The following is a 16,892-nucleotide window of genomic DNA, read 5'->3' as shown; positions in this document are numbered from 1 at the left end:
TATAGTGGGCCCCTTTTATTTTTTTTTTGCACAAATATATTAAAAAAGATCTGCTATCCTAAGTATAAAATTTCTCTAAACATATCTAGTTCCTTCTCTCCTTGTACTTCCTCACTTGAAAGATTTTAATTTTTTTTTTTTTAATGTGCAAAACTACTCATCAGTCTGGTCTTTTATCACCTGAACAACAATTTGAGACATCTTTGCATTACTGTCAGGTGAAAGTAAAATTTTGGTGAATGTGTAGGAAGAAAATTGTGCAAATAATTCACTAAAGTTGAAGCTCACTCAAAGATGTGGTATTGGGAAAAGGCAAAGGGCTCTGAGCCTCTGACATAGGCCCGGTGTCCTTGTGGAGTCAGAGTTGATAAAAATCAAATATGGCAGTCCCCTTTTGTGTGGCTTCCATGCCAAGGAATAAAGAAGCTCTAATTTGGAATGGACAGATCCAAGTATTCCTTACCGGTATTAGTAAAAGTGCTCTGGAGTAGGTTCCAGGCAGATTCTGCTGATAGGCTAAGAGAAGCCTCGATGTGATACTGATAAACTGGAGAACAAGCAGGGGTAGGTTGAGGTCTAAACAATTTTCAGAGTTCTATTCTGCCCACAAAGCAATTCACAGCTTTTGTTGTTGTCTCTACCACCTGTAGTTCATCCACTTAGTGTTAGGGAGACATCTGACACCAACCACGGGCTAGAGTTCTTTGGAAGTGTTGCCTATTTCCTGTCTTTGTAATTCAGACTGAGTCTGTAAAGGAGAAAGAAAAGGAGATGCCTGGCCAATACCAGAGCTCTGCTTGCTCAAGTCTCCCTGTCCATTGGCCACTCCCACTCTGGTCAAAGAGGAGGCTAAGGGGAGTGTGAGAGGAATACATTCTCTTAAGAATTCTCCTACTATGTGACCAGGCCTGGCATTTAGTCATCCTTCCTTCTCTGTAATGCACCCCTCTCTGCTCCATCCTCCTGTGCCACATCACCTAGTCACAAGTGTGCTCATTAAGCCCACGTTCCATTCTGCATGGCTAATATCATGTACAGGCCCTGTCTAAAATGCTCTCGGGAAGCCTAGCAATCTTGAGAGGTGATGCAAGCTACAGTACTGGGAAGGTGAGATACTATATTAATATAAAATGTAAAGTGTTCCTACAGCATTGTCTCTGGCATGGGGACTTTTACAGAAATAGAAACCAGGGTATTAGAGTGGTCATTTACATCTAAAGCTGCTTTATTGGGCATTTATACTCAAGCTGATTACTTATTAGTAACTAAGTTTAGAAGCAGTGGTAAGACTGGCTTTTGTATGGCCTGTAGACTCATTCTCATTGGTTTATAGTTGGATCCTCTGTGGGACAATGAGATTAAAGGACCTATTTACATTTGCAGAGTTAAGCCCTTGCATCCTTTAGTAGTGGGTAACATGTCTTGAATTTGAGGAGAGATAGGCAGTCTTCCAAGTACTGTTCATACTTTATCTCTTTTATTTTTCAATTCACTATTTATTTAAAAAGTTATTATTTATTTATTATTTTTATAAGCTTTTATTTATTTATTCATGAGAGAGAGAGAATGGCAGAGACATAGGCAGAGGGACAAGCAGGCTCCATGCAGGGAGCCCGACGTGGGACTCGATTCCGCGACTCGAGGATCAGGCCCTGAGCTGAAGGCAGACGCCCAACTGCTAAGCCACCCAGATGTCCCCATACTTTATCTCTTTTAATCATCATAGCAATCCAATAACTTAGATACCATTCTCATCATTGACCTTTTATAGATAAGAAAACTACTTAAACTACAAGCCCAATTGCCTAGCTCCTAGATGGCAGAACTGGAATTAAAACACAGGTTTCTTGTGCCCAGGGTCACCTCAACCACTGACACACAGCCTCTCCTCAGCTGAACTCATTGAGGTTTCTAATAGCTGGGCTCACTGTCTCTAAGAACTCTTTACTTGAGGACCAAGGTCCACTTTGGGCCCCAGATAAACCCATAGTGGAGACAGGCAATTTTAAACATTGTCTTACTCTCATTTAATAAGACTTAGTATTAGCTTCCATGCCACACTGGAGCTCTGGGTGTCCACCGAAGACTGCTGAGGTGCCTGACCCCTCACTGAAACCTGAGTCTCCTTTCCCACCGCGAGGACCAGAGAGCCCTGCAGTGTCCTGGGCATCCTTGTTGATGACCATACTCTGCCTTTATTCCACAGAGGACCCCAGTCTTTATTCTCCTTCATTGCCTCTGACATTGAATTGGTCATTCCTCTCGACCATTAGAATATACACTCCTTAGGAAAGAGACCTGTTAGACTCAGTTACCACTGCAGCATCAGTGCTGAGCACACTGATTGGCACAGAATTGGCATCATCACACCTTTGTTGAATGAATTAATATGAAGTTTCTCCATCTCAGTTTAAAGGGTGTATGTACCTCAGGCCAGGATCCATCTCCTCTACCTTCATTATTTGCTCCTTTACCACTGAGGAATTAACCATCCTCCCCTGGACCTAAGTTTTAATACATGACAAGAGATAGAATGTGCCAACATTTAAACCTTCCCATTTACTCAGATGACACAGAGACTAAAGGTCTACTCCCCTGACCATATGCCTTCATGTTTTAAATATGTGATCTATCTGATTTTATGCAATGCATAAACAGACATCAGAATGACACTAACGATGGCATTTACATAAACAGGCTATCAATATTAAACTAACACGATGGAACCTTTCAATGTAACATTAATTGGAAACCTGAACTAATTTCGTTATTAGCCATTAATACCCCGAGGACATCATCATACTTCCTGAATGCTGAAATGAAAGTTTGTGGTATTTTTTTGTGCGCAGAGTAATATGAAAACTTCATAACATAAGGTAATAGTTGAGTTTTGAATTTATGCTTTATTTAAAGCAATCACCCTATTTCACTTGGTCATTTTTAATGGCATTTTAAGGTATCATTTACCTAACATAAAATTCACTTGTATTACATGTACACTTCGAGGATTTTTAGTAAATTTACAATTGTGGAATTTCATCACATTCTAATTTCAGAACACATGTCATTCTTAATGTACTTCACACACAAGGAAGTTGCTTATTTTAATTTCTTAATTCATTTTCAGATGTGGCAGTACAAACCACAAAAAGGACACTGAAGATACTGTAAACTATTGATGAAAAAATTTAACAAAGAACCAGCACTAGTTATTAGCTAGAACAACCAATATACTGACCTGCTGTGGGGGCAACTTCCCTTCTATCATCTTTTTGTTTGCAGTTGGGAAGCAAGTGCCTGCTTAGTTTCATTTGCTAGGACTTTGATAGATAATACTGAAGCAGAGGCAAAGCTGAGGAGGGTAATGGATGGGCAAATTCTCCAAAAATGGTGCCTTTTTCAAGCTCTGAGACTCACAGAGAATTTTGTCAAATGGTAGAACCTGTTTCATGTGCTCATTCCCAATAGTAAAACCTATTCTAAGGGAATGCAATCTTTTGCCATAGGGACCAAAGGGTTGTGCCAAACCTTTGTGATAAGAATACTATTAGAAGAAGCTACAGCTCTCAGATGTTTATAGCAACAAAGCAACATGTTTCTCCTCAGATTACAAATCTAATTACCAGAAGGTAATTTTATGTGACTTTCACCCTAACTAAACCCATTGGTAATTAGCAACATGATTACATGCAATATCAAAAGGGCAGAAAAGTCTTCCTCTATGTCCAGGAAGAGGGGACAATTGAATATTAATGAATGGCAGGGAAGATTGTCATGTATATAGTACAATTTCATGAAACGAGGGAAAAGAAGGTCAAGAGACTAAAACTGTAGCATCAGAATTCCTATTAGCAAGCGCAACTCTACTCATTTGGGAAAATATCTTGATAAATGTTTAATGTGAGGATAGAGAACTATATAATCTGGCAGCAGAAGATTATCCTCAAATTACTCTGGAGGTGGTAGAATTCCAGGAGGAAGAGAAAAGAACAGAAAAAGAATAAAGTGAAGAACTCAGCAGGATGGAGAGTCTGAGACAAGGTGAAGGAAAGACTCAGGTGAAAATCTTTTTTTTTTTTTTTTTTTTTTTTTAGGTGAAAATCTTTAAGCCCATTAGTACAACGACTGAAGTGTCTTTTTGGAATGCAGATGCCTACAGTCCTGTTACATAATTTCACATGGCTACAATTTAACTTCCTCCTTCATCTCTGGCCTCCATTTTCAGTAAATCTTCTATGTTCACTAATGCATTGCGAACACAGATTTTTTTTTCTGTGAAAAAAATGGAGGAGAGTTTCTTTTCTGCTTTAATATGTTGCTAACTGAAGACAGTTTACATGGAAGCAGAACATGGAATCAGACGTCTTCCTATTCTTGCAGCCTTTCTGTTCTCCAAGAAAACTGACAAAAATAAAGGGAAGACTTTGGATTTCCGTAGGCCATGGGATGTAGTGTTAAAGTCAGGTATCTCAGGGGGCCAGGAGACCCCCAGTTGGTTATATCAGCATACACCCAGGATTTTTAGCAGGATAAGAAATCTGGGTGTTTAAGAAAGTTCTTCATCTCATTTATTGAGATTATTTGAATCTAGTCCTCAAACTGAAAATGTGATTTTGTCTTATGGGTTTTAGTTTTTTTTAATTTTTCCATTCTCTTATATTGTTTTCATTGTTCCTTCTTCATTTCACACGAGGAGACACCAGCTCAGATTTATGCGAGTCCAGTGTGATCAGGGGAGGAACCAGGAGTTTATGCCATCAATTTTCATTCCTATTTCTGGAGCCTTAAGAAACATGAATCTTTAGGAATTTCTTTTCAACTCAAGGAAAAAATTTACCAAATGTTGTTAGGAATGGAGATGTGCATGAGAAACTGGTGCCACCAATGGGTGACATTGTGAAGAGGCCGGGAACCTCTCTCAGCAATGGCTCTTGAGGCTTGGGAAACCAACATGGCTAGGATGCTTGGAAAGGCAAAGACTTGCCAGGTGGTTGTGCCCTCTTCTAATGTCAGCTGCAATTATTAGGCTGATAAAATGGAAAAATAAATATTTGTGCAATGACTGGGAAAAGCCAATTAGTTTTGCACCAATGAGGAATAATGCAGAACTCCTCATGTCCTATAATAAATTGGCTCTCTGCACACATATTTTTAAATGCATACATACTGTCCAAATGTACTTAGAAGCTTATATACACCAAAATAAAGTATATTCTGAAAGTTTAGTAAAAGAAATAAGCAATAAATTTTCTGCATTTTAAGAAGATAAAACAATTAAAATAGCATCTAGTTGTGTGATATTTTAATTAGTGAAAGTCGGAGTTGTCTTTTTTGCTTCCATGATGTGTCAGCTTGCATGATCTTCTCCTCTCTCTTGCTATCTTTTTTTACCCCTTCAAGGAGGCATAGATAAAGCTAAGACATGCCAGTTAGCAATGCAATTTCAAGCTTAATACCCCCGCCAACTCTAAATCTTTTTGAAAGGCAAAAAGTCCAGTCTATGATAATTTTTCTTCTTATAAGTTGACCTGACAACTAGATCTAAAAGTTCTGTGTGACTTTTTTCATATTTGGTCAAGTAGACTTGCCTATCTGATTACAGTATTACTTTGCATGTGAAGTATTGACATGGATATCCTTTATTTATTGAGTGGCTACTATTAGGTTTATATGTGAAGTGAAACTTACATAAATTACTGCAGTTAATCTTTATAACTATGAGAAAAATCTAATTATTCCTATTTTACAGACAAGAAAACAGAAGGTTCAGAATGGTTATGATAACCCAGCAGGCAAGTAGAGTGGTACCCAAGGCTCCCTGACTTCAAATGGTTTAACTTGAATTACTATGTAATATTTCTCACTGGTATTTTCCATCCATCATCCATTCAGCCATTCATCCCTTCATTCATTGATTTAAAAAGTTAATATTATTAACCCGTGATATACCACATGCTCTATACCCAGAATTGAGGATAGAACACTGTAAAACAGCAGAACTCATTCCTGTCAAGAGCTTATATTCTCTAGGAGTGGATAAGGTCAAAACAAAAACATAGTGAGGGTAACACAGATAGTGATAAGGTCTCTGAAGGCAGTGAAGAGTGCGATGTGGATGGAAACTGGATGTGGCTGAGATCACGCTGCTTTTCACAGGAAGATGTGAGAGGGGCTCTCTGAGATGGTGATATCTGAGCTGAGACCTTAAGATGAGAATGTAGCATTTATGTGTCCAGCCAGAGAGAGAGAAGAGGGAGTGTTCCAGGGAGAGGAGGTAGTATTGGGGAGGTGTCTAAGGGGGCCATTTTCCAGGTAGGGGAAGCTCACTTTTTTGAGTGCCAATTTTAAAAACAAGGTAACTAGTTCAGTGGAAACTATCCACAATCAATTATACACATGCTGCTCTCTAGAAGAGAGGCCGCTGGACATGTCCTCTGGTTTTTGTTGATTACATTAAGGCCACTATTACATCCTCAGGTGTTCATTTTAGATAAACAACTCTAAAGTCTGTTTATCATATGTACTACATTTATTTTTGAAACCTAGGAGAAAGAAATCTCATGTGGAAGTTCTTAGGGAAAATGATGGGCAGTCACACTTCTAATTAGTCTTTTCACATTACTTAATGTCTTAAATTACTTTTTTTTGGTAGCCTTCCCATTTCTTCTCATCTATGGAATAATAAGTTGCTGAGTGTTTGTAAACACTATGCCAAAGCGCAATAACTGAAATTCTCTGTAAAAGAGATATGCAATGTAGAGTGACAGGATAATTTTGCCCTTAGGGTGTGGGAAGAGATATTATTTCTTGTGCACTGTCATTACTTTCATAATTATACTATGCCAGAAAAGATTCACCTTCTTGTGACATTTCCCTAAAAGACAGGAAAATATTTGGAATCATATGACAAAGTAAATGTTTCATTTTAAGTTGTCTAACTGCTCAGAACAATGTTAAAACTTCAGTGCCTATAATTTCAGGCCCTGGAGAGTGAGATTTTCTTTTTAAAGCCATGAGAAACTATAAGATAATGTGTGATGTGTAATATTGTTTTTGATTGACAGAGCCAGATCTAATAACCCAAGGGTGTAAGATAGAAGTTTCTAATTTCTAGTGTTGGCATATGAAGGTAACTGGGATGGTGATAGTCACTTTGATCCCCACTCTTTGCTCAAGTTTTGTGAATGAATATTATATACTTTAAATATAAATATGTTGGCAGTACTTTGACATGTTTGCTAGTTTGTGATTACTATGATATGTCACCCAGCACCAAATGGATTGCTTTTCCAAGGCAGTCCTCCTTTAGATTATAAATTCTCAGACAGTAGGAATTATGTCTGTCTAAATCACTAGAGCTTAGCATAAGCTTACAGTTTAGCTATTAGAAGTGGGAATTTTATCAAGGCTTGGGAGGAAGAGGAGGATGGGTTGATATGCCAACTGTTGGGTTGAGCAATGGAGCTGAGTACTCTCGCAGGGCTTCTTGCTTTCTTCTTCACTTCTTCCTCAGTGAAAGCAACTTCTGTGATTTTTAGCCTGTTCAATTTGCTAGTAAACAAGTCATGAGGTGGATGTGGAAGTGTAGTGCTGCTGACTCATGGGGGAGTTACAGAACGGCAGTTGGCAGCCACAACCATCAAATCTTCTTGGTCCAGTAGGTAGAAGACAGGTCTGGGAGTCTCCCAGCAAAAGGAAAAGGAAGGAAAATAGCTTCATTATTGATGCTATCTTAACATTCACCAAAAAGAAGCCTCATAAAAACTGGACAAATTTGCTTTAAAAAAGTGTGTGAGTGAATTTTAGGGGAGTGAAACTGCTGTGCACGACACTACAATGGTAGATGTCATTGTACACTTACCCAAACCATGGAATGAACAGCACCAAGCGTGAACCCTAATGTAAACCATGGACTTTGGATGATAATGATGTATCCATGTGGGTTCATCAGTTGTAACAAATGTGCCACTTTGGTGCAAGATGTTGGTAACGGAGGAGGTCACGCATCTGTGAGAACATGGGGCATGTGAGAAATCTCTGTACCTTCCACTTCATTTTTCTGTAAACCTAAAACTTGTAGAAACTAGTCTATTAATAATTAAAATGACATGTAAATAATTAACTGTTGACAGGCTTATAAATTATTCCTAAAATATATATTGAATAGGACTGAAAAAGAAAAAAGCGTTGTGTGTGTGTGTATGTGTGTGTATCTGTAATTGCACAAAGAATTTCATGAAGATATTCAGGATGTTCTTGAAACTGAGTTATTCCCTGGATCTTAGCCTGGGATCTTAGGTGGAGGACATATTAACCATTGTCTATCTTTCCGAATTTTTAATGTATTTTGCTGTGTATGTATTTTACTTTTTAAACTAAAAACATGTTTAAAATTTTTATTTGTATGGTATTTACCCTATGTTACATTTTACTTATTTTATCCATAAATGACTTCTCAAATTTTAATGTATTTAACAATATTAAATACCTGGAAATTATTTTGTTACTTTTAAAGGATGAAGTGGATTGCTTTTACTCACAAGAGTCTTCTGAGTTAGCTCAGTACTGTTTTCAAAATTTTCTGGTTAGGAAATTGGGGTAGAAAGAAGCAAACTTATTTATTGATTGACATATTGAAAATCTGCAAAAGGAACAGACTTAGCTCTTACAGCCTCCAAATTACTAACTGGGTGCACTCAGCACGATAGCATAGTCAATTCAGCAGTAGCATCAGTTAAAATGGGTGATTGGCCTGGATTCAGGTGTCAAATATGATAGTTCTGAGGAGAAATATACTCAGAGAAGAATTTAATATGTAGAAGTATGCCATATTGTCTAAGCCATTGGGTAGAAATTAAATAACCACATCTACCTGGCAAAGACTTTGAATTAGTATCTAATGATCACAGGGGCTAGAGTGGAATGCTCAAAGGCCTATCATCTGGCCAGTCAACAGTGGAAAGGATATTTATGAACAGACAATGAATCCAATGTGTTCAAATCTTAGGATTAATCAGCAGACCTTGCTTCAGTTCGGGGGCTGGTCTTTATTAATAGGTTAAGGTAGAAATGACTATGTAGTATAAAGCAACAATTCTTCATTTGCTGACAGCAACATCCATAATAATGATGATTCTAAGAAGTAATGAAGAATTAGTATTCATTGGGACATTGCATTAATCATAGAATCGATTTCTCTTGTTTCCTTCAGGAGAAAATGGCCAAGGGCATCTGACATTACTTATTTACCAGCTTTCTTGGAAACTAACTGGTGATTAGGAAATGCAGGTTATACCAAATCCCACTCTACCCAACTTCTATCAAAAGCCATTCATACTGTTTTGTCATATTGATTTCTGTTGCATAAATAATACTTAAAATATGAGGACATTGTCATTGTGCCTTGGATGTTATTTTTTCCGGCAGTTTAATCTGGGCATTTATAATGTTTAAAATGAAATTTTTATTCTGTGAATGATGAATTATCACAAATCTGGTGAAGACTGAGAGAAAAATCTTAGTTTTCAGTTTTGAAGGGTAAAGGGTATTATTACCCTGGGTATTTGAAGCCTCAAATAATCCATTACAAAATGTAATACTCTCAATAATGCATTATGTATTTGTCCATGACAATTAAACACAGATTTTTGTTCTCTTTTGGAGCTAGCTGTCTTGGAGGGAAATGCAAGCTCCCATCACCTGTTCCTTGACCAATATCTGGGTGATTGAGTAGGGAATTTAGGATTTCAAAAGGTAATCGGATACCTCACTCTTGTGCATTGGATGTAAATTCAAGGAACGCATCCCCTGGTGGTGGTGGAGAGACTTGCTATAATTGGGTTGGTGGCATTTTAAAAGGTAGACTCACTGAATGCAAATTTGTTAATACCCAAAGAAGAGATGAATTAGTGAGCAGCTCCTTGTGGTTGTGCTTTCAAGCAGAAAACCCACCTGCCGCCCCTTGATGCATTTTGGGTTTGATATGAAGAGCAGTGGCTTAGTCTTTCAGGGAAAGCTTCCAGGCAGCTTCCGTCTTGTCTTCTGGACTATCTCCTCAGAGGCAATCTTGTCAGCCTCCAGTCAAATAAATCCAGACTTCAAGATTCAGAGGAGGAGATGAGCTATGTCTTTGCTCTCTTGGCATTCATCTGGGGACTTGCTGTGAAAATCCTTCTCTTAAGACCAAAGGCCCCTCCAGGCCTTTCACTAAAGGAAAGTAAACTGTACTCATACAAATTAAATGGTAGCATTCTGGGTAATGACAAGGGGCTTGCTCTCTCTCTCTCTCTTTTTAATTCAGGAATTCAGTGCTTTAGTTTTCAATGATGCTTCATGCATATAATATGACCAAGGAGCTGGAATATTAGAAAGTATGTTTCTGTCCACCGTTTTTTGAAAAAGACTCAAATAGGGAAGTAATTTTCCAGATAGATCAATACAAGCATTTGCCAGTCGCAATAAAAATGCTCAGATAATAGTACCAACCATCCAAGAAATATCCAAAAGCAGTAACGACAGAAATAAAATTCTGGTGATTAGACAAAACAGACCAATGGGATTGTTGTCTTGAAGCCCACAGCAGAATAAAACCTAACTTGACTGAAATTTTCTATGTAACCTGAGAGATAGACTGACTTTCTACAGTGGTGTCATGGACAAATACTCATTAGCCACTCTGAGGAGCCATCGTCCATCAGCTCTTTCCTTGACAATTAGACACTGTACGTCCAAACTCTGTGCCTTCGCTTCTCACAGAGTAGAGATATGACCAGGGAAAACAAAATGCAGACAGATAAAAGAGATAATTGCCAAGTCAAGAGACTTTTGAAAAGCCCTTTGTAAAACTTAAACTGCCAGACATGAGAGCAGTGGGCTGGATGGGCAGAAACAATCTCTAGGTGACCCTTGGTATATCTCCACTAGATGCAAGAGGCAATCAGCAAGGGAAAGAAAAACTAATTGGATGAAAGGGACCTGCAGAAATGACAGAGAAGTGACCCTTCTGGACATGAAGGTCCCTGGCCAACCATGCACCAGGATCCTCCTTTCAATGTGGAGCTCTTGTGGACCGGAGTCTTCAAGATCCTGCAAGCTCACCAAACTCAGGGCAGCCCCCCTGGCAGCCTTGAGTGTTCTCCTCCAGGTACCCTGTACAGGCATGAAGGCTGTCTGTCCTGATCTCCCTAAGAGCAGAGCAGTTTGTTGCAGTGAGTTGTTGATCTGTAATCACTCTAGGCAATAGACTCTTTAGTTCATTAATTCCATCAGTGCTTGGCACAGAGCCTCACCAAATGAATTAACAAATACACACACGTAAACTTTCTGAGACTTGTGTCTTTTATCTTCTGTTCTCTAGAGCTAAGTGGGAGGCCTGGTACCACGTGACATAGGAGTCACGTGATACCTTCTAAATAAAATCCAACTGTGAATCATGCTAAAGCTCTAATTTTATTTGTTTGTTTGGTTAAAATTTATTTATATCTCTTGAAAAAGGCAGTCAAATGATGTATTTTTCCCCTCTGCTAGCCCCAAAAGAACATAATAATCTGTCTCAAGGAATTTTGAAATTATAACATTTTTTTTCTTCAAGTATTTCAAATACATTTTTTTTCTTTCTGGGTGTTTTTTTTCTGGTTCACTTTTTGTCATCCAATGATGGTAATCTCAAGCTTACTCAATGAAATTATTTACCATTTTTACCATTAACATCCTAAATTATCTTTAATTCATCTGCAATATAACTAGACAGTTAATTCCCCGACCTTCTTAAATGGTATCCCTACATGGTACACATAGGCCGAAATTATAAAAGAAATTGCATTTTTTTTGTAGTTTCCAAAAAGCCAGGAGATAACAATTTGGAGGAATATTTAAGGGTGCTTTCTTTTTAAAAATTTTTAGAATTTATTTTAACTAAAAATTTTAAAAATGTATTTATTTTTTTATTTTTATTTATTTTTAATTTTTTATTTATTTATGATAGTCACAGAGAGACAGAGAGAGAGGCAGAGACATAGGCAGAGGGAGAAACAGGCTCCATGCACCGGGAGCCTGATGTGGGATTCGATCCCGGGTCTCCAGGATCGCGCCCTGGGCCAAAGGCAAGCGCCAAACCACTGCGCCACCCAGGGATCCCTTAAAAATGTATTTAAACTAAAAAATAGTTAATCCATTTTTCCCACCTCCACCAACCACCAGTCTTTCCTCTGTATCTATGTATCAATGAACTTAGATTTTTGTATACATCTAAATTTATATATATATAAATACATATTTTAGATTCCACAGATGAGATAGATCATATTGTACTTATCTTTCTCTGTCTGACTTATTTCACTCAGCATAATGCCCTTGAGCACTGTCCATGTTGTTATTAAATGGCAATATTTCCTTCTTTTTTATGGCTAAATAGTATTTCATTGTATATATATGCCACAATTTCTTGTCCATTGATAGACACTTCTGTTGTTTTCATATCTTGGTAATTGTAAGCAATGCTGCAAAAAACACAAGGTGCATATATCTTTTGAATTAATATTCCTGTTTTCTTTGGATAAATACCCCAAGGTGGAATTGCTGGATCATATGATAGTTCTATTTTAAGTTTCTTAAGGAATCCGTACTTTTTTCCATGGTGGCTGCACCAGTTTACATTTCCACCAACAGTACACAAGAGTTCCTTTCACTATACATTCTTGCCAACACTTAATATTTCTAATCTTTTTGATAATATCCATCTTAATAGATGTGAGGTGATACCTCATTGTGGCTTTGATTTGCATTTTCCTGATGATTAATTATATAGAACATTTTATGCACCTGTTGGCCGTCTCTGTCTTCTATGGAAAAATGTCTATTCAGATCTTCTGCCCATTTTTTAATGATTTTTTTTGCTATCAAGTTCCATGATTTCTTTATTCCCTTATCAGATACATAATTTTAAAATATTTTCTCCCAATCAGAAGGTTTCCTTTTCATTTTGTTGATGGTTTCCTTCACTCTGCAATAGCTTTTAAGGTTGATGTAGACTTATTTGTTTATTTTTACTTTTGGTGTCAGATTAAAAAAATCATCACCAAGACCTGTATCAGGAAGCTTGCTGGCTATGTTCTAGGAGTTTTATGGTTTCAGGTCTTTTGTGCAAGTCTGTGATCTATTTGAATTAATTTTGTATATTATGTTAGTGGTCCAGTTTAATTCTTTTGCATGTGGCTGTCCAGTTTTCTCTGCATCATTTATTGAAAAGACTATATTTTTCCACTATATATATTTGGCTCCTCTGTTATAAATTAATTGATCAGGTATGTGTGGGTAATTTTGGGTTGTCTATTCTGATCTACTCATCTATGTGTCTATTTTTATGCCAATACTATACTTTTAATTACTATATATTTATAATTCAGTTTGAAATCTATATTAAATAGTCTAATCTCTATTAGATGAGTGTGATGCCTCCAGCTTTGCTCCTCCTCCTCAAGATCATTTTGGCTACCTGGAGTCTTTTATGGTTCCATACAAATTTTAGGATTTTTTGTTCCATTTCTCTGAAAAATGCCATTGAAATTTTGATAGAGATTGTGTTGAATATATTGCAGTGGGTAGTATGACATTTTAGCAATATTAATTCTTCCAATCCATGAGCATAAAATATTTTTTTCACTTATTTGTGTCCTTTTCAATTTCTTCCATTAATGTCTTATAGTTTTCAATATACTGGTTTTCCACCTCCTTGATTAAATTTACTCCTAGGTGTTTTATTCTTATTGACCCAATTGTAAGTGGAATTATTATTTTTTATTTAAAAAATATTTCATTTATTTATTTGAGACAGAGAGTGAGTGAGAGAGAGACACAAGCCAGGGGAGGGATGGGGAAAAGCAGACTCCACACTGAGCAGGGGGCCGAGGCAGGACTTAATCCCAGGACCCTGGGATTATGTCTGGAGCCGAAGGCAGACACTTAACTGACCGAGCTACCCAGGTGCTCCCGTGATTGTTTTTTTTAATTTGTTTTTCTGATAGTTCATTATTGGTATTATAGGAATACAACAGATTTTTGTGTAGTGATTCTTGTTCCATAACTTTATTGAATTTGTTCATTAGTTCTAACAGTTTTTTTTTTCTATACATAATAGCATGTCCTCTATAAATAGTGACAGTCTTACTTCTTCCTTTACAATTTAAATGCCTTTCATTTCTTTTTCTTGCCCAGTCACTCTGGTAAGGACTTCCAATGCTATGTTGAATAAAAGCGGCAAAGTGAGCATTCTTGTCTTGTTCCTAATCTTAGAGGAATAGCTTTCAGCTTTTCACCACTAATTGGCTTATTATATATGGCCTTTATTGTGTTGAGATACAGTCCCTCTCTGACCACTTTCTTGAGAGTTTTTAATCATAAATAGATGTTGCATTTTGCCAAATGCTCTTTCTGAATCTATTGAAATAATCATGATTTTCCTTTCTTTTTCTTTTGCATACCTTTCTTATTATAATGCCTTTTTTTTAAAAAAAAGGGTTTTATTTATTTATTCATGAAAGACACAGAGAGAGAGGCAGAGGCATAGGCAGAGGGAGAAGCAGGCTCCCTGAGGAGAGCCTGATGCAGGACTTGATCTCATGACTCCAGGACCATGACCTGAGCCAAAGGCAGGCGTCCCTCCTATTCTAATGCCTTAAATCATGGCTTGGGTCCTTAGAACCCTCTCTTGGTTGTCAAAGTAAATAAAATGATTAAGAGAGACATATATAGTTATAAGAATGTGAAGCTGGCAGATAACAACTTTGGAGTTTGCAAGACAAAATCAGCCATTTCTATCTTGGAGAGTGCATTTAAGGGTTAATGAGTTTAATTTCGTAGAGTGCTTGTAAAAAGAATTGTGGGACATGGAGGCTAATCAATAAAATATGCACTTCATAAGCATTTTAACCACCTAGTCCCAATATTCCCCCCTACCCAAACAGTGCTGGTTTATTTTTGCATTATTTATTTGCATCTATTGGACTTAATAAAGTATTTCTTTTATTGTTTTAGTATCAATATTTTATCAAGTTTTTCTTTTTCAACAAATACAAATTGCATTTGCACTGACACATTTCTATGGCTCAATCTTTTTAAAAATAAAAATGGCAAAAGAAAGAATTACATAGTTCCAATTTATCAAGAAGAAAATAAAACTCTGATGGCTCAGTCCATTCTCACATAAAGTATGAAATATCAGGAAATGGATTGCGTTTTATACGTGTTTACTTTAGATTAAAATGAAATTTTCACAACGTTCTCTAAAATACAATCCAATTAAATTTTCAATGTCTTTGTTTTCACATTTCTGGATGGAACTTTTAAAAAACTCACACTGTAGTAATAACCATAAAACCACCTTGCTAAGGAAATGCCACCAAGCTTAGAAATAATATGTTTATAGCCTGGGTGGGAATACAGAAGTCCAGAATCTTCAGCAGGTGATTATCCTGAGTTCTCATTTCCTTCCTGTTTTGTCCTCTTTATGGAGGACACATTCTGAATTGCATTTGACTGCTAAGTGGGTAGAATGAGGCAGGCACAAAGCTTTTGAGAAATAACAAATCACAGATTATGTGAGAACATTGGGCCTAGGGAGTTTGACGGATTTACCCAGTCATATAGCTGATGGCAGGCTTAAGTCCCCAGGTCTTCTTTGCAATAACTTCTACTTCCTTGACAGATTCTTCCATTCTTGGGTAATTCTTAGCCTTCTGCTAAGACTGAGGTCAATTTCTCAGGGACAGCCAAGACATTTTACTTAGATGTGGCCAAATCCATAGCAACTCACTTATATACAACACTGGTTATATGCCAGACGCTATGCTAAGAACTTTTATACACATTATCTCTTTTACCCTTCACAAGCACTCTGTAGAAAGAGACTCCATTAATGCACCACTCTACAAATGAGAAAATGAGAAGCACAGAGCCAGGTAACTTGTTCAAGGTCACATATGTAAGGAAGTGGTTAAGCCAGAAACTAAGTCTATCAGATTCGAAAGCCCATGCATGCAGCAAGCCACTTTACTATACTGCCTCTCCACACAAACAAGAAAAACCCAAAGAGAATGAAAATCCACGTTATTATTTTAAAACAAGCACACTGTCATGTCTCTTTTTAAAAGATAGTTACATACAAACGATGGCAATGTGAAGTGTTTCTGAAATAAGAGTTTAAATTTGGGGAATGCAAATCTTGGGAACTCAGTACTTTAGGATGAGTCTAAGGATGGTCATGGTGATTTTCCATAAACAAACCCTTTCTGGGTACCGGGGTGGCTCAGTGGTTGAGCGTCTGCCTTCTGCTCAGGTCGTGATTCTGGGGTCCTGGGGTCGAGTCCCAGATCGGGCTCCCGGTGGGGAGCCTGCTTCTCCCTCTGCCTCCCTCTGTTTCTGCCTCTTTCTCTGTGTCTCTCATAAATAAATAAATAATCTTTAAAAAAAACCTTTTCTGCAAGTAAAATATCAAATGATGTGTAAGACACCTGTGTAAATTATTTTTTAAAAGATTTTATTTATTTATTCATGAAAGAGAGAGAGAGAGAGGCAGAGACATAGGCAGAGAGAGAAGCAGGCTCCATGCAGTGAGCCCTATGTGGGACTCGATCCCAGGTCTCCAGGATCACACCCTGGGTCAAAGGCAGGCGCTCAACTGCTGAGCCACCCACGGGTCCTGTAAATTATTTTTGCACAAGTATTAGTTACTACTGTTTGTAAAATCCTATTAAGAAATTGTTGCCAACAACAGCTAGCACTGAGGAGCTGAACCAGTTCTTTGGTCATGTCAGTGATGTTCTTGTGGCTGACAGGATATTTATTCCCAGAGGTAACTGTTATAAATTGCATTTTACCTCTTCAGTTGCTACAAGCTT

The sequence above is a fragment of the Vulpes vulpes genome, chromosome 13, assembly GCF_048418805.1.
Source record: "Vulpes vulpes isolate BD-2025 chromosome 13, VulVul3, whole genome shotgun sequence".
In the NCBI taxonomy this organism is placed as follows: domain Eukaryota; kingdom Metazoa; phylum Chordata; class Mammalia; order Carnivora; family Canidae; genus Vulpes; species Vulpes vulpes.
The sequence above is the reverse complement of the archived record's forward strand: the minus strand, read 5'-3'. Positions refer to the sequence as shown.